This window comes from Podarcis filfolensis (genome assembly GCF_964270895.1).
Source record: "Podarcis filfolensis genome assembly, chromosome: 10".
Lineage (NCBI taxonomy): Eukaryota > Metazoa > Chordata > Lepidosauria > Squamata > Lacertidae > Podarcis > Podarcis filfolensis.
Window position 1 is genome coordinate 3,531,762 of NC_139612.1, and position 17,460 is coordinate 3,549,221.

General features: G+C 42.8%; 2 protein-coding genes across 34 annotated transcripts in view; one reads left to right on the forward strand and one right to left on the reverse strand.

Moving 5' to 3' along the window:
- The window catches only part of PPFIBP1 (PPFIA binding protein 1), a 116,673-nt gene that overhangs the window by 39,438 nt on the left and 59,775 nt on the right, over positions 1-17,460 (forward strand). The window lies entirely within an intron of this gene.
- The window catches only part of LOC310744243 (uncharacterized protein), a 40,489-nt gene that overhangs the window by 10,144 nt on the left and 12,885 nt on the right, over positions 1-17,460 (reverse strand). The window lies entirely within an intron of this gene.

Genomic DNA, 17,460 nt, shown 5'->3' on the forward strand with positions numbered 1-17,460 from the left:
ATTTCCTTCAGAATGGATAGGTTTGATCTTCTTGCAGTCCGTGGGTCTTTCAAGAGTCTCCTCCAGCACCATAATGTGACATACATTTCCTAATTCCATTTCAATACTTGGAATATTTTAGCATTTTATCACTATTATTATTTATTTTCCCCCCTTCTTCATTTGCCATCGGCTGTACATATTTTAATTCCTGCTTAGACATTTATTTACAGTAACTATAACATATTCCCAAATGTCAAGCAGAGTTACTCTTTACTTTGTCAGCCCACAAAAATCATTACAATAGAACCTCGGAAGCCAAATGCCTTTGAATTCGAATGTTTCGGCACCTGAACGATCAAAAACCAAAAGTGCGGCTTCTGCGGCTTCTGATTGGCTGCAGGAGCGTCTTGTTTTTCGAACTGTTCTGGGAGTTGAACGGACTCCTGAAATGGATTAAATTCGAAAACCAGATTAAGAACTGTGTGGAAATGAATTACTAATCAAAGACATGGTTTGTGAAACATCGGGGAAGGAATGAAGAGCCTTTGGAATGACGCAGTCATAAAAAGAGACTTGTTTAATAAGCAGGCCTGGCTACTGGATTTATGATCGAGGGGGAGGAGACCATGGTAATTGGACCATGGTACCTGGCAGAACCCCCTAAGATTGAAGAGAGACTGTCAGACCTGCGAGGATTTAATGGGTAGACTTTAAGAAGGTTTTGTTCGGAAGTGTGGAAATGGCGTCCGTCTGTATGAATTATGGCTCTTGGAGGAACGGAAAATCCACACAGGATAAACAACGTCTGTTTTCAACCCGCTTGTGGAGACTGTCAGAGGTCACAAAGAAAGGAATATATGACAACAACAAGAAAATGAGGAAAATAATAAAGAGAAGATTGGATAGAACTGTAACATCAAAGCAGCAGCAAGAGAGATGTTTGGATCCCTTTCTGAGCTCGAAGCATGGGTACCCCCAACAAAAATTTTAAAAAATTGGCTTTGTAATTTGGAACTAATGTGATTTGATTGGTTTGTTAATAAAAATTATATTAAAAAAAAATAAAATTCGAAAACCAGGGTACGACTGTAGTAATAAATCAGTATTCCACAAATGCATCTTATTCCTCCTGCCATTTTACGTGCACAAAAGTCTGACTTGATGATGGTAAACAATACATCTTCAACCGCAGTATTGCATTCCTGCTCCCCACACACCAGCAACCCATAGGATCTCCAGATCCTCATTGTTAGGCAGCAAAACAATCCTTGGTGATATCAGGTTCCCAGGCTTTGGTGTCTGGTGTCTGCTCTGTCCATGCTGACTCTATCTCCAAGTGCGGGGAGTGAACTTTATTCCCATGAAAATCGGAAGTGTTTGGTTTTTTGGTGATTTCCCTAAAAAATAGCTTAAAAACTTCATGGGGGGGACTTCTGTGTCTGGATTTTCACTTTTTTAAATATGGCAACCCTCCATTATCCTAAATACATTCCTCTCCTCTGTACAAAGCCAGCTCCATACAAGCCATCTTCTGTCCTTCATAGTTCCAGGTTCATTCTTCTTTGCCAGGTATTTTCAATTTTATAAAGTTACAACAGTCTGGGATTCAAACGCTGCTTCACCTTCTCTTTCCAAATGCTTTGGCCCGTCTCTAAATCTAACTTTAACCCACAGTCTTTATTACATTTTTTGTTCAATGAATCTGGGGAGGATGAGGAATAATCCCTCAAAAACATTTTTATTTAAATAACCCTTTCCTCCCCGCCTAGCCAGGCAGATTTGCCCACCCAACACCCAACAATTCATTTGCCCACACTACAGGATCCATCAATTTTCAGCTAGCAAAGTTAATTTATATTTAAGGTCCACTCTTCTTGAATTGTTACAGTTATGTTCCTTGGAGAAGGGTAGTTGCAGAGAACCCTTGTGAAGAAAATGATATGTAGAAACTGTCTATCCTCTTCCTCTTCCACAGCCCCATTGTAGCAGAAATTAACATTTTTCCAAACTTGCAATTTACAGTCAAATAGTCTCCAGCAGCTTTTGATGACATCAAGTTGGCTGGGTTCCCTTTTCACTTGTCCAAATTGTTCGAAATCAAAGGAGATCTGTAGCAAACTCGGTTATTGAGCCTGACATTCTCAAGAATGGAGTCATGGTGAAACTCAGCCCCCTGCCCCTCTTTTCTTGGTGAAGTCTTCTAACTCCATCTAAGACCAAAGCAGGCATTAACAGGTGTCTGCGGGTTCACTTTGGCCCCCGACTTAATTGGAGAGATTAAGTGGAATGCTCGCCCCACAGTCCCCAAATATCTCCACCAGAGCCCCCCAGACTCTGGAGAGCTCAAGGGAGTGACTTTTCATAGAATCATAGAATAGAATCATAGAGTTGGAAGAGACCACAAGGGCCATTGAGTCCAACCCCCTGCCAAGCAGGAAACACCATCAGAGCACTCCTGACATATGGTTGTCAAGCCTCTGCTTAAAGACCTCCAAAGAAGGAGACTCCACCACACTCCTTGGCAGCAAATTCCACTGTCAAACAGCTCTTACTGTCAGGAAGTTCTTCCTAATGTTTAGGTGGAATCTTCTTTCTTGTAGTTTGGATCCATTGCTCCGTGTCCGCTTCTCTGGAGCAGCAGAAAACAACCTTTCTCCCTCCTCTATGTGACATCCTTTTATATATTTGAACATGGCTATCATATCACCCCTTAACCTCCTCTTCTCCAGGCTAAACACGCCCAGCTCCTTTAGCCGTTCCTCATAAGGCATCGTTTCCAGGCCTTTGACCATTTTGGTTGCCCTCCTCTGGACACGTTCCAGTTTGTCAGTGTCCTTCTTGAACTGTGGTGCCCAGAGTTCATGCTCGCTACTGGAACCGGAAGTCCTCTTCCAAGTCTTTGGGTTTCACCAGGACCCTCTCCTTCTTCCACCATGTTCATTTGTTCCACCAGGCTTGCTTTCCAGAGTGTTGAGCTTGTTGCCCATTTGGGCAGAAGTAGAACTGTGGATTTATGATCCCCCTTCTTTCCCCTCTCAGCATCAAACCGTTTGGAAAAACAAATGCTCCCTAGGGACCAGTCTCCTCCTGGATATTGTTAGGCCAGATCAGGAAAGTGCAATATTTGTGAGTGTATAAATGGTAGATAAGCCTTTGAGGATATATGGAGCAAGAAAAACACTTATTGAGGCGAACGTCGATCCAACGTAATCACAGAAAGACAAATAGGCTTCTTCTAGCTAGCATCTCTTTTAGAGTATTTCTATGTGATATTTTTAATGCTGGGACCTAAACCCCAAACTGACAGAAAACCAATGGAAGTGCCCTAGGCACAGCAGACATGTTGTCTGTATCCACAGCAACAGTGCTGAAGGTTTCTCATTCAAACCCAACTTCAGACTGATGTTTCTTGACTTGGTGAGATCTGAGAGACTCACAGCAAGGTGGAATGGCTTCAGGCCAGCAAACTTGTGTGTGACCTTTTATTTCACAGAACATTTACAGATTCCAAAGGGCCATGTGTGAATGCACAGTGACAGCAGCAATGCACATGCATGCAGAAACAGCAGGAGTTCCGGCAAAGGCTACAAGTGTGAAGTAACTAATATTATCTCTGCATTGTATGAATGAGTCTGTCCTAATACATTATGGCAGTTAAATTCTGCTTTTGGAATATTCTGGTTACTACCAGCAATAATTATACATTTAAACACATGACATCTTTAACCCCCCCAATCTGCAACATAGGATCCATATTAATATGTTTCTTTAGACTCTGTCCCTGTCTTCCCATTTCTGTTTATATGTATTGTCTTTCTCTCACTTCTTCTGTATCCAAACTGTGGCTTGTGGAGACTCTCCTCTTTAATATTTGGAGGTAACCGTGCTGAGCTCATCATTGTGTTTGGTAACTAGCTCCAATCTGCAATTTTGCAACTGGAGATAAAAGTGGGTTTGCAAACTGTTTTTACGTTTTACTTGGATTGCAAAACATGGCACCTCTTATTTTGGTAAGCTCCAAAAAAAGAAAAGGGAGACAGCCTTTCAGGCTCTTGATGTCAGCCCCTTTTATTCAAAGCAACGGTTACCTGGCAAATGTCTGTGTCATTGTGTTTGTGGTAGGCATGAGTCTCTGCCTGGGTCTCTGTTGAGATAAGGCCAGTCCACTCTTGACTAATTGTTGGAGAGAAAAGTCAGTATTTCAGATGTAGTGTGCGACAATGTAGGTCATTTAATTTTATTTAAGCAGCTTTTTATTTAGCTGGCATCAAAAATGACATTTTAGAAGCTTTTGCATATCAGTATAAATGTCAGAATGCCATTGAATATCTGCTCAGCACTCCATTTCAGTAGAAACTGATCCTCTAGGTTTATAGGGAGGAGGAGGCTAAACTGATTTTAGCTTGAATTATTTTTGTTAGCATTTTAATGAATGCCATCTTTAACATTCTGGTTTTACAAGAAGTGCCCCCACCTCCCCACTGGGTGCCTTTACCCATCTTTGAGTCCACCCAATGGTCTTCAAAAAGTAAAGTTAAAGTAGGGAGGTAGGGCACAAAGACAAATGTGAAGAATGCTGTGCTATGTTCTTTCATCAAAAGCTGCTTAAGATTATCTCATTAGAGAAGGTTAATTTTGCCTTTAAGCCAAATAATGTAGTGATATTTCATTAAAATGCACCATGAAAACAGTGGGTGTGCTTGACTTTTGAAACCGTAGCAAGAAAGTTTGCTGATTAGGACTGCAGAGAAGGCATTATTAAAGAAACAGTTCTCCGTTTATAAATAAACTTTTCATAAGGGTCAGTAGACTGACACGTAACATTCCTTTTGGTTACAACAGTGGTTCTCAAAAGGTGTGGCATGCCATACTGTGTGGCAGGAGAGGGTGGCAAGTGTGGTGGCTAGAGGCAAGGACAATGAAAAAAACATTTTAAAAGTTCAGAGCATTTAGTATAGTATCGTATAGTATCAAAATATTTTTTTTTATTTGCAGAATATGGATAGAAATCTTTTCAAAAGAGAGCAAATAGCATCAAATGATACTGAGGACAATTCTAGTTGTCATTTATAATTATATTTTGGGAATGTTCCATATTCATAGCTGCATTGTTTTATACTTTTTGGATGTCCCATGATCATATTATAAAGTAGTTGTGTTTTGTGTTATAAATCAATAACTGCTAGGAGTTGTTATTCCACCCCCACCCCCCATCCCAGTGTATTTCTTGTCACTGCCTTCACTGGTTATCATTTAAAAGAGAGGAACAGCTGGGTATCATCCACATACTAGTGAACACCCAGCCCAAACCCCCTGATGATCTCTCCCAGAGGCTTCATATAGATGTTAAAAAGCATGGTGGAGAGGACGGAGCCCTGGGCACCCCCCAAGTGAGAGCCCAGGGGTCTGAACACTCATCCCCCAACACCACTTTCTGAACATGGCCCTTTATCTGCAAAAAAAACCTTTGCAAAATCATTGCAGGAGATCCTGGGGGCCTTACCAGGCTCTGATGGTGAAGGTGGTTTTGTTAAATTGTGAACCGCCTGAAAGAGTCGCCTGCTGCTGTTTTCTGCAGATGCAATAGAGGTGGTGAAGAAGGTCCTATTCGCCATCGCTATCACCACTTGGTAGGCTCAACGTTGAGCTCTAACCTGTGTCTGGTCCAGTTCAGAATGAGTTTTCCGCCACCGGTGCTCTAGCAGTCTCAATAATTGAGCAACTCACTGCAATAGATGACGACTAATGAGGCCCACATCCCTCTCAGTACACCATGCTGACACTTACATTGCCTGAGTTCTTTGGTGCCATGGTAGTGTGCAAATGTGATGACTGATGTTTTTGCACAGAAGTCTTTATGGTACGCAGAATGTGTTAAGTTTTTCAACTTCCATATTCCAAGAAATGAGGGGTGCTAATAAAAAGTTGTAATATGACTTGGGAATTCAAAATATATTTTGATTAAATTAGTATTTAAATTGCTTGGTAAGTAAAATGTGTGTAAAATTGCACATAAATCATTAAAAGTGAGTGCCAAGAACTTGTAGTTGCTTTATATTGATATTTTATTATTGTTATTATTATTATTAAGCAGTAACTGACATTGTCAGAAGGTAATGTTGAAATTCTTTGGTTTTCTGAAAGCAGTTTATGTGCTTCGTAATCAAATATAGACTTACCCAGCTAAATGTTGTCCAGTCACAAAAATAATTGCAGATTTGAATTCTTCACAGCCAAAAACATATTTTTAAGACTCCTCACTGAAGAAATTTGTGAAAATTAAGTTTTACCCCCTGAAATGACACGCTCTAGAATGTGGCAGGTATCTGGAGCTGCTCCTCTTCCTCACTGCTGCTCTGTGTCCTGTGCATCCTGCAAATGAGGAACCTCAGGCCACAATAAATTCTTGCCCTCATTCCCAGTTCACCTGCTACCACTGACACTGACCTTTTGCCCTGCTCTTTCCAGGCACAGGCCACACTTAAAGCTCTGTGTCCGAGTGCTGGGTTTTGTTTTTGTTTTGTCCTGGAGCTTTCTCCTTGAAAACCCTCACTTTAGCCCTCAGGTGGAGCAAACATCAAGTCAGGTTATCCGTGGATTGCCATTTGCTCAGATTGAGCTTTAAAGAGCAGGTTTTCGTGGGAAAAGCTCCATTGCAAAATAGGCTGCTCGGACTTGGCGTTTTAAAGCACATACTGTGCCTGGAAAGAGCAAGGGAAAGGGAAGTGTGAATAAGCTCTGAATGTATAAACCACGGATATGAGACCCGAGTGCCCTCTATGTGCTGCTGGACTCAAACTCCCACCATCCCTGAGCATTGGACATGCTGGTTGTGGCTGAGGAGAGGTGTAATAATTTCATTATGCAAAACTATGGTGACACCAGACTTGGAATATGGTGTAAAGTTCTGGTCGTTGCACCTCAAAGTTGCTTTTGTCTGCTCTGAAGCTTCCAACTGTCACCTTCATTGGGGGGCAGTGGGGGGGGTTCCTATTTTACCTCAAGAGGCAAAACGGTATATGCCACCCCTGCACAGTCTTATACACCACTATCATATCCCCTTTAACCTTTTCCCTATACCAGAAAGCCCAAGCTGTAGTAATCTTTCCTCATAAGGAAGTCGTTCCAGCCCCTCAGTCGCTTAGGTTTTCCATTTCTAAATTTTCTCTCTACAGTATCCTTCTTTGAGGTGCAACGACCACAACTTTACACCGTATTCCATGCTCACACATAGTTAACCTGTAAAATTTCCTTGCACATGATGTAATGATGATCACCAACTTGAGTGGCTTGAAAACAGAATTTTCAGATTCATAGAGGGTCGGGTTATCAGTGGCTCCTAGCCATGGGGGCTGCTGGAGGCACTGTGCCTCTGAATACCAGTTACAAGTGGGTTCTGCTTGTGGGCTTCCCAGGGGTATCCTGGTTGGCCACTGAGAACAGGATGATGTTTTCAGCGGATGCTGTGGAAACAGGCCTTGGCCTGATCCAGCATGGCTCTTAGGATAGGTGTGGCATAATACAAAGGAGCTGCCACACCTAAAAAGAGCAGAGAAAGAGGGAGATCCATAAATAGCTTAGGCATCTCTTTCCTCCTTCCCGTCCAACCAGGTGCCTCCACTAATGTGAAAAAGTCACCTATACCGGTTGCCACTTTGCTTGCTCCCAGAGAGCACTTTTCCTGTGCTCAGAATAAAATGGAGGAGGATATCAGGACAGCCACTCCTGATATCCAGTGAAATGTGGGCATGTTTACAATGTAGGAGAGGGTGAGCCAGTTCAGACAGGAACTGAGCAGGAAGAGCAAACTGGATTTTTTATAAAGGGAATATTTATTGAGACTTTTCACAGGCAGCATAGGAGGTACTGGAGAGCATACTGGTGTAGTCCAGTTGAGGGTTTCTTCTGCTGAAGAGAAACAAAGCTGTTTCTGTTCAAAAGAAGTGAACCCATATCTCAGTTTGATAAGGAATTTCAGTTGCATTTGCAAATAAAGCTACTTCCTTGTTTTGGTCAGATAAAACAAATCACATCTTGTTTCACGCCTGTCATGGACTGTTGAACATATTCCTTTTCCTTTTTTACATTGTTGAGGTTCTTCTGGTATCTTAACTGTTTCTCCCGCCACATACTTAACCTTATTACTTTGAAAAACATAGTTCTTAGTATTCAGCATAGTTGATGAAATAAATATTGACCCAAATGCCATTGTTTGCACCAGGGTACAAATTCTTACTTGAGTAACTGCCTGCACAGTGTAGAATCAAATGTATATAGTTTCTGAAAATTAAGCAGTCTCTGTGTCTTAAATAGCTCGGTTGGTTAGAGTGTGGTGCTGAAAACTCCAAAGTTGCAGGTTTATTCCCTTATGGGATACCTGCAGGGTCCTTTCCAAATTTGCAATTCTATGATTCTAATGAGCATCTAATAAGAGATGTAGAAGCATCAGCTGCTAGAATAAATTGCAATCAGAAATTCTGCAGCCGCTGCTAATTTATAGAAAGGGTTGTATCACCCTTCCCTGTAGAGCATAGTTTTGACATTCAGACTTAAACTGGAGATTTTAGTTTCTGTTGCATCGATGTGAAGCAGGTATTAACAGAGTGGTGATGATTCTCAGCTAGGTAGACTTGGGTTGAAATCTCTGTTTAGCTGTGAAGCATACTGGGTGGTGTTGGACAAATCACAGTCCCTTAGCGGGGAACTACAACTCCCATTATCCCATTGGTCGCACTGGGTAATGGGGATTGGAGTCCAACAACACCTAGAGGGCCACAGGTGCCGATCTCTGCTTTACCTGAAGAAAACTCATAGAATGCTGTGAGGGCAAAATGGGGTAACTTTCACATCTGGCACCTTCAGCTCCTTGGAGAGACAGAATGAAGAGATAAAAAGGTGTGTGAGAGGAGAAGCTGTGTATATTTCAGATTAAGGTGACAGTCGGAAATCCCTGCCAGCGTTACGGCTTTGGGGCGTGATCCTTGGTGTGTGTATCTCTTGCAACAGTGGGCTTGCTCCATTTGACAGAAGCCCATTGGAATAATGGGGCACTGGAGATTTGCAGCAGCATTCTGCTGGCACAAATCTCTGGGAAGCCCAGCAGACTGGGTGTAAATCTTCCCTCTGGTGCCAGAGGACAAGAAGATTGATTGCGGGTAGAGCTGGCAAAACAAGAAGATCTGCCTGTTACAAAAACTGAGGAGCAAGAAAAACTGCTCCAACACCATGTTTTGAAGTTGGCCGTAGGCAGCTTTGGGCACAAATTGGTTTCTTGTTGTATTTTGGAAAAGCACCTAGGTCGTTGAGGTGCCAAACAAACAGTATATATTTAAACAAAACAGAATTTCTCCTTGTCTAGTGAAAATGCCACAAGCTGCTGTGTGTAATTTTTCTGTCAAGATGAGTGAAAAGTGGCAAATGCCCTGTGCTTCCAGTGTTACAGGCCCTGGCAGGTATATTTGGGAAGACTTGGCCTTGCTCCCTGTGTTACTTCCGGGCAACAGGACGGGGAAGGTTGACAAACACCAAGCAGACTTTTCAGTTTTCTTTCAAGCCACAGCTGTTTGCTTTTGTGTTTTCTAGTTGTTCTAAAATTCTGTACAGTGGAATGGCGGGGTTTAATGGTGGCTGAAAACTTGTCAGCTTCTGAGATTATTTTCTTCCTGCCTTGACCTGCGTTCCTCCAGCAGTGAGGCGGCATTCTGGGCCCACTGAGCATGATCAGTTCACATTGCAGTGCTTTTTTTAGGGGAGGGGGAAAATCTCCCCTCCCCCAAAATACTGCTGCAAACCTTGTCTTCTCCTGAAGCCACCCTCTTTTGTGTGAATGGTCCTGTAAGGACTGTCCCTCAGATAATTGAGATCATTGTTAGTATATGCAACTGGGACCCTGCAAGAAAAGTTGGAGTGCTTTCCTTCAGGGCTCAACCCATTCTGTCTCTTTTTTTTTTTTTAAATAATTTTTATTAACTGGCCAATCACATCAAATTAAATCACATCACATAAATTCCAAATTACAAAGCCAAATTTTTAAATTTTGTTGGGGGAACCCATACTTCAAGATCCAAAGGGGGATTCAAATCATCTTCTTATTACTGCGTTAGTGTCCAAATCAGTCCCAATCAGTCCAGACAAAGCTCATAATTCTATCCAGTCTTATCTTGGTGTTTCCACATCATATCAAAGCCACCATTTTGTGCCTACTGTACATACTCAGTCATCATTGGACTGTATTTGAGTTTGGGTTCTCGTTGTGTTTGTTTCTTTGTTTTTGCAGGGGTTCAACACATGTGTGCCTAGCTCTAGCCCAGGGCCACCCAACATTTCATACCGGGGGGGGGCACACACTGCCTTGTCACATTGCTGGGGAAACCCAGCCAGATGGGTGGGGTAATATTAATCATAATAATAATTGGGGTGGGAGTGGGGCCAAAATTTGACACCACCCCCACCCCTTGTCCACCTTTTCAAAGCTAGCAGAGCAAGGCATCAGGCTTTGGGAAGGGGGTGCGTGGCTCTGGCAGGATCCTGGAGCCCCCTTGCCTCCTCCCCAAATCTGGGAAATCTGGGAAAGTGCTAACTAGGTTTTGGGAAGGAGGCTGGAGGACCCAAAGTCGAGCACCTCACCCGGCTTTGGGAAGGCAGTGTGGGGGCTGCGAGGAGGACGACGACATCACATGTTGCTGAGGGCTGCGAAAAAAGGCATGTTGGACCATGCTGATCCAGCTATACTTCATAGAATTGGGTCATCTCAAATGTACGGTTAATGAAGTATAATCATAGAATTGGAAGGGAACATGAGGGTCATCTAGTCCACCCCCACCCCCAATGGAGGAATCCTTTGCCCAGTGTGGGGCTCAAGCCCATGACTGTGAGATTAAGACTCTCATGCTCTACCAACTGAGCTATCAATCAGCGGTTAATTTCTTTATGTGTGTGGACAGCTCTCCTTTTTTAAATGAAATGGTTCTTTCTACATTTATCACCATTCGTGGTTAACCCCAAGTCTGCTGGTACTTTTTTCTTCGGGGTGTGTGGCTGTGAAGCACAAGCCCAGAAAGACTTGAAAATATGATGATGATATAAATCTGGTCACAGGTACATTCCATCCCAAGTAAAGGTTAAAAAAAGAAAAGGTAAAGAACCCCTGGACAGTGAAGTCCAGCCAAAGGCGACTGTGGAGTGCGGCACGCATCTTGCTTTCAGGCCGAGGGAGCTGGCATTTGTCCACAGACTGCTTTCTGGGTCATGTGGCCAGCATGACTAAACCACTTCTGGCACAACAGGACACCGTGACAAGAGCCAGAGTGCACTGAAATGCCGTTTACCTTCCCACCGGAGTGGTACCTATTTATCTACTTGCACTGGTGTGGTTTTGAACTGCTAGGTTGGCAGGAGCTGGGACAGAGCAATGGGAGCTCATTTCATTGCACAGATTTGAACCGCTGACCTTCCGATCAGCAAGCCCAAGGCTCAGTAGTTTAGACCACAGCGCCACCTGCGTCCCCAGTTACTTTCTATGGTTCTGTGGTAGCCTTTGTCTTAAGTTTTGTCAAAGTGTATAGTAAAAGACGTTGGTGTTTTGCTAATATGTTGGAGAGGCAATTGATTCTTTTCCTTTTGGAAGAGCTCTCTGAAAGATGCTCACATAATCTGCTCGTTTGTTTCATAGCCTCATGACTGTGTCAATACCATGCTAGGGGAATGTGCGGCATTTCCTTGCTTACATTAGCAGCTGGAGATCCATAAATGAATGGTTTGATTGTTTCCCCCTCCCTCTAGATCTGCTGATCCAAGTGGAATGTCTCAGAAAAATGGGTATATTGATTTTCAATGCATAAATAATATGAGCAGTAGGAATGTTTTGCTGCATAATTAAGCAATGAAATATCTAAAGTATATTTACCCAAAGGGTGAGGTTTGTGTGGAGGTGACCAGATTAAGTTCAAAAGAATGTAAATGAGTAAACACCAGGGGGTTTTTTGTAGCTGTTGGAGAATCTTCATAGAGTTATCTTAAATCCGTCTGAGATATGCTGTCTTTCAGATGGTACTCATTTTTCTTTGGGAAAGGAGAAACAGTAAACTTAAAAGTTAAATAAAATAACATTCTCAACCAAACTTAAGTATTCCATTTCTAATTACAGCAGACACAATTTATAGTTTTAACTGAGGGTAATTTTAACTTCTGAAAGTATTTTACCATCTTGATGACACCGTGGCCAAGAAGTGATAAAAGGTTAATACTTTACCTCCCCTTCCTCCTTCACTAAATACGGATCACAGAGAGATCAGTATGTAGGATTCAGCACAGTCCCTCTGACTAGAAAGAGGGCTGCATGTCACCTACAGGTGGTACTTAACACCATGGAAACTGGCACCGCTACGCCCAGAAACCTCACCAAGATATTGTAGAGTCTGCACCTCCACACGCACATGTGGTGGGAATCCCCTAAAATCCAACCGTTCTGGACAGCAGTCCTGCAAGAGATATGCAAAATAGCTAAACAGGTATTAGAATTCACCTAAGAATGTTAAGAATGTCTTGCTATATTTTCATGCGCATGCGCTTTCTATAATATAAAATGTTCACTCTCTTATTAAAAGGTTAGTTGAATTGCTTGGCATCTGTGGTTTGGTTTTGCTTCAGGATTGAAAAAAGGGCACAAACTGCTTACAGTATCTTCCTTTCTTCTTTGACATTTGAAAGCTGGAATATCATTTTGATTAGTTGCTCCTCTTTTTAGGCCCATTCTCATAAACTGAATTAAATAACTTCAGGCTTCCTGGGAGTAGGAGACTCAAATGGTTCAGGACTCCTGGGTACAATAGGGTGTCTCATTTTAAGGGGTGAAACTTAATTTTTGAAAATTTATTCAGTGCAGGGTCTTTAAAATGTTACTGGGACTGTAAGGAATTCAAATCTACTACTATTTTTTGTGATTGCACAACATTTAGCTTTTTAAGTCTACGTTTGATGAAGAAGCATATAAAATGTTTTTGAAAACCAAAGAATTTTGATTTTACCTTCTGAAAATGTCAGGTAATGCTTAATAATAATAATAATGGAATAGAACTGCAAATACTTGGCAATCATTTTTAATGATTTCTGTACAAGTTTGCACATATTTTACTTACTAACCAAAATATATTTTGAATTCCCAAGTCATATTACAGCTTTTTAACACCCCTCATTTTTAGAATTTGGAAGTTGAAAAATCTAACACGCCCTATTGGTACAAATCTCCCCCTTACAAAATACATCTGTATACAGTACATCTGAAGGCAGCCTTGTACAGGGATGTTTTAAATGTTTTAGGTTTTATTGTGTTTTTAATATTTTGTTGGGAGATGCCCAGAGTGGTTGGGGTAACCCAGTCAGATGGGTGGCATATAAAACAACAACAACAACTACAACAATAACGTCTTGTATCTTTCGTGATGTGCTAATCTTTTCAATGGAGACCATTTTTAAAAAAAGGATCTGCAATCTGAAATGGTATAACCGGAAACAGGTTCATCTCATCTGCTATCTGTGAGAATTAGGCTACCACAATCCTGTTGAAATCTTCATTAGTTCATCCCATCAGTTCAGGGCTGCTATGTAGAGAAGGCAGGGAGAATCTTCCAACTTGTGTTTCAAACCAAAAGTGATTATTTCTCCAGAATACACATCTCAGCTTATTTGGAGGTATAAAAAAGTAACCATAGCCTTTCATTTCTAATTTTAGTTTTGAATATAACCAAGGCACAGCTGTGAATCTCTCCCTGCCACTGCCAACTTGAAAGGTGCGCTAGGTTCAGATATTTTACTGGAACTCGCTTAACTAAGTAAAACTGCAGGCCTCCAGATGTGGTTGCCCAGCCAGTGTGGCAAATGATCAGGGATGATGGGATTTCTACTCCAGCAACATGTGGAAGGCTGCCTGTTCCCCATCCCTGCCCTAGAACTAAGAGGCAGGTACATAAGACCCCAACAGTTTGCTTCCAGCCATATAGCCAAAATGAAGAGTGCTTCAGAACCAGGGCTGGCCCCACCATCAGGTGAAGTCAAGTGATTAATCTCAAGTGGCAGATGTTGGGGGGGCAGCTGTGACAGCCCCCTGGCTATCCCTCCTAAGCCTCATGACCTCTCCCCTCTGTTGGGTGGCAGACCTGTGTATGTTACACAGTCTGTCTTGCCCCCCCCCCACTAGCTTGCTGCCTCAGGTGCAGTGGAGGACACTATCCTGTCACCAGTGTTGAGATAAGAGGCAGCAGTCAGGCCAGCAGCCAGGTTTCTGTATGTGACACTGGGGTGTGTATCTGTGCCACCCTTTCCTTTATCTTAGGCAGCAAAGTGTATTGGGGAGCCTTGTCCAGAAATACCTCCTATCTGGCACAATTCTCCCTTCTTTCCACCCTTAACTAGAATGAAGGGGCTGTGTAGCAAAGAAGAACAAGTGGTGACTGGGTGGATGGCACAGATGTGTTGGGACAGGGTAGACTATTGTTGGCATCCATCTGTATTGAGAGACAGTAGAGTGTGCCTCTGGGGGTGAAGTCTAATCGCTGTGTTAGCAGCAGTTCCTGGGGCACAAGTCTGGGCCGTGTGTCTGGAGGTCCTGGGCTGCCCAGATGACAAGAGTCCCCTCTCAGCCTTGCTGATGTGGTCCAAAGGAAAGGAGACTTTTGGCACCCGCTTGGCTGCAGGAGTTGCTGGAAGGAGGCGTACAAGGTTCCCTCCAACAGTCTTTGGGATTGCACTCCAGATTTATGTCTAGAAACAGAGTTTTCCTTCTCCTGGATGGGCTCTTCTGCCCCACACTTCTCTCTACAGCACAGCGACAAACTATACAATTTGTTTAAACCTTTCTAAAGTCCATATTTGAGGCACGGCACTTAGCAGACTGCTGTAATCTTTGTGCAGGGAAATATTTCCATCCTATGTGTGTAAAGCAAGGCTGTTTGTTGAGGGAATTTTTGTTCTTTTTCTTCATAAATACTTGTTTCAGAGTACATCCATACAGCTCATTTAGCCAAGAAGGGTTTTGATTTATCATTTAGAAATGAAGCTTCTGTGGCGATCACACAGGGCCCCTGGACCTTTGACGGTCTATTGACCCTGTGCCACCACTGCGGTTGCTTTCTTCGCTGCCACCACCCCGCTTCTCACGGAGACACATGGAGTTAACATAAACAAATAATCAAGTTTATTTTTAAATGCAGGAACAAGTGTATGGTTTCCGTTTATTTCTCTTAACAGTTTCTTAAATCTTAGTTCCTACAACTTCAAACTGAATTATTCCCAACTTTCTATCTAACTCCCTAACAATTCCTCTCCCTCTCTCGCAATACAACTCTACCAACCCACACCTAAGCCACCCTCTTCCTTCTCCAACACCCACGCCTCAACTCCCAACTGACAAGCCTCAACTGTCAACCCCCAGACCTCAACTGACTTTTCAAAACCTCCCACTCTAACTGTTACTCCCCCCTTGCATTCTCACTGGCCAATCACCTCACACCCATTTTAACCCTTTCCTTGACACATCCTAGGGGGCAAACGCCACAGCTTCTCTCTGCCAGCTTTAAGAAATGGCCACATTTATAGGTACGCAACACAACTGGAATGTCAATAGCTGATAAAGTAGTTCTTGACTGATAATGGAAATTTACTTTGGCTTGAAATTGGCTTTTGCTGTCTAGCCTTGACGAATTGTTAAGCCAAACAAGGTGTTCAGTGGTGAGTGCAGGAATTGGCATGGATTATTTGTCTGTGTTGTTTTGGGAAAGTAAGAGTGAATGTCTGTTTGAAATGGTCCTTCAAAGCAATTTGAAAAATGCATATGAACTTACTGATGCTCTTTACTCATGTCGGGACATTTTTTGTGCTGAAGGATTTCTTTTCCTGTTTATGTGTGTACTTGTACCTATGTCTCCCCCCCTTTAAATCTTCTCTACTGCTGATGAAAATAGCATAAGCCTACTAAAAATCTGACTCCCCACAACCTGCTCACTTTATTTGCCCTGTTAGTACAAGAACATGTCTGTTCACAGTGTGCGCATATTAAATGGATAAGAGGGATACTATCATCACATCATTTTTACTGAACAGGTTTTCACTTGTTAAAAAGCATCTGTTCTCGGTTCTCGCAAATGTGTTTCCCCCTTTTGAAACTGTTTTATAGCATCTTGTACCATAGGGTGCATTTGAGTCGCATGTGAACCCCGCCCCCCCAGTAGTAGTCTGTTGTTTCTTATTGTGTTGTTTCAAAGCACTGACTAATGTGGGAGAAATGTTTTTCCCAGGACTCTGTACCTGGCTGTTCCAGCCCCTACTCTAATCTGCCTGTTTAAAAAATGCATTGAGGGGGTTGCATTCTTTCCCTGTTTGCTGTGCAGAGCATGGAACTCCTGGATGCAAGCTGGTACTAAAGCATACTCTAATTCTTTTCTTATACTGTGCTGCTCATTCCAGATTTAAAAAGGTCTGTCGTTTCCAAACTGCACCTCCAGGATATATGCTAGTATTCTGTGAAAAACAAATGAATTAAATGATGAAAGGCTCCCATGTCTGGCTGTTGTGCCTCTGCTTGATATACTGCTCTGGCTGTGCCCTTTTCCAGTTAGACTCAGTGTCTGAATTGTGCTTTTGGCTGAATCATCCAGTAGCTCCCAATACCAACATATTTATCCTCACTCTGAGGAGGATGCCCCTTGCATCTCAGCATGAATCACAATTTGGACATATCTGGAACACGAACCATGCCAGAACAAAAGAAGAAGGCTTTTCCTAGCATCAGTAGTTCTTGTGCCAATGAGAGGTAAAGTTTTTTGGGGCTGCTCATCTGAAATGGCCTGAAAATATTTTAATTGAAGAGCAGCAAAAAGATTCTTTAAATTCTGAATAAAGTTTACAGAAAAACGGAAGTAGATCACAGTAGATGGCTGCTTATACACCTCACTAGGAGGAAGGATTACGAACCAAACCATAATCATGGTATCCTTCTGGACCATCATGGGGTGTCGGGAGCTGGGGGCATTGTTATACAGTGCTTCTGCTCCTTTCTCCTGGGCCATGTCCAGAAAGTGGTGTTGGGGGATGAGTGTGCTCACTTGGGGGGTGCCCAGGGCTCCATCCTCTCCCCCATGCTTTTTAACATCTATATGAAGCTACTGGGAGAGATCATCAGGGGGTTTGGGCTGGGTGTTCACCAGTATGTGGGTGATACCCAGCTCTGCCTCTCTTGTAAACCAGATCCAGTGAAGACAGTGAAGGTCCTTTGTGAGTGTCTGGAGGCAGTTGGAGGATGGGTGGTGGCTAACGGATTGAAGTTGAATCCAACAAGACAGAAATATTGTTGCTGGGGGACAGGAAACGGGCAGGTGTGGGGGACTCCGTGGTCCTGAATAGGGTAACTGTGCCCCTGAAGGACCAGGTACGCAGCCTAGGAGTCATTTTGGACTCACAGCTGCCCATGGAGGTGCAGGTCAATTC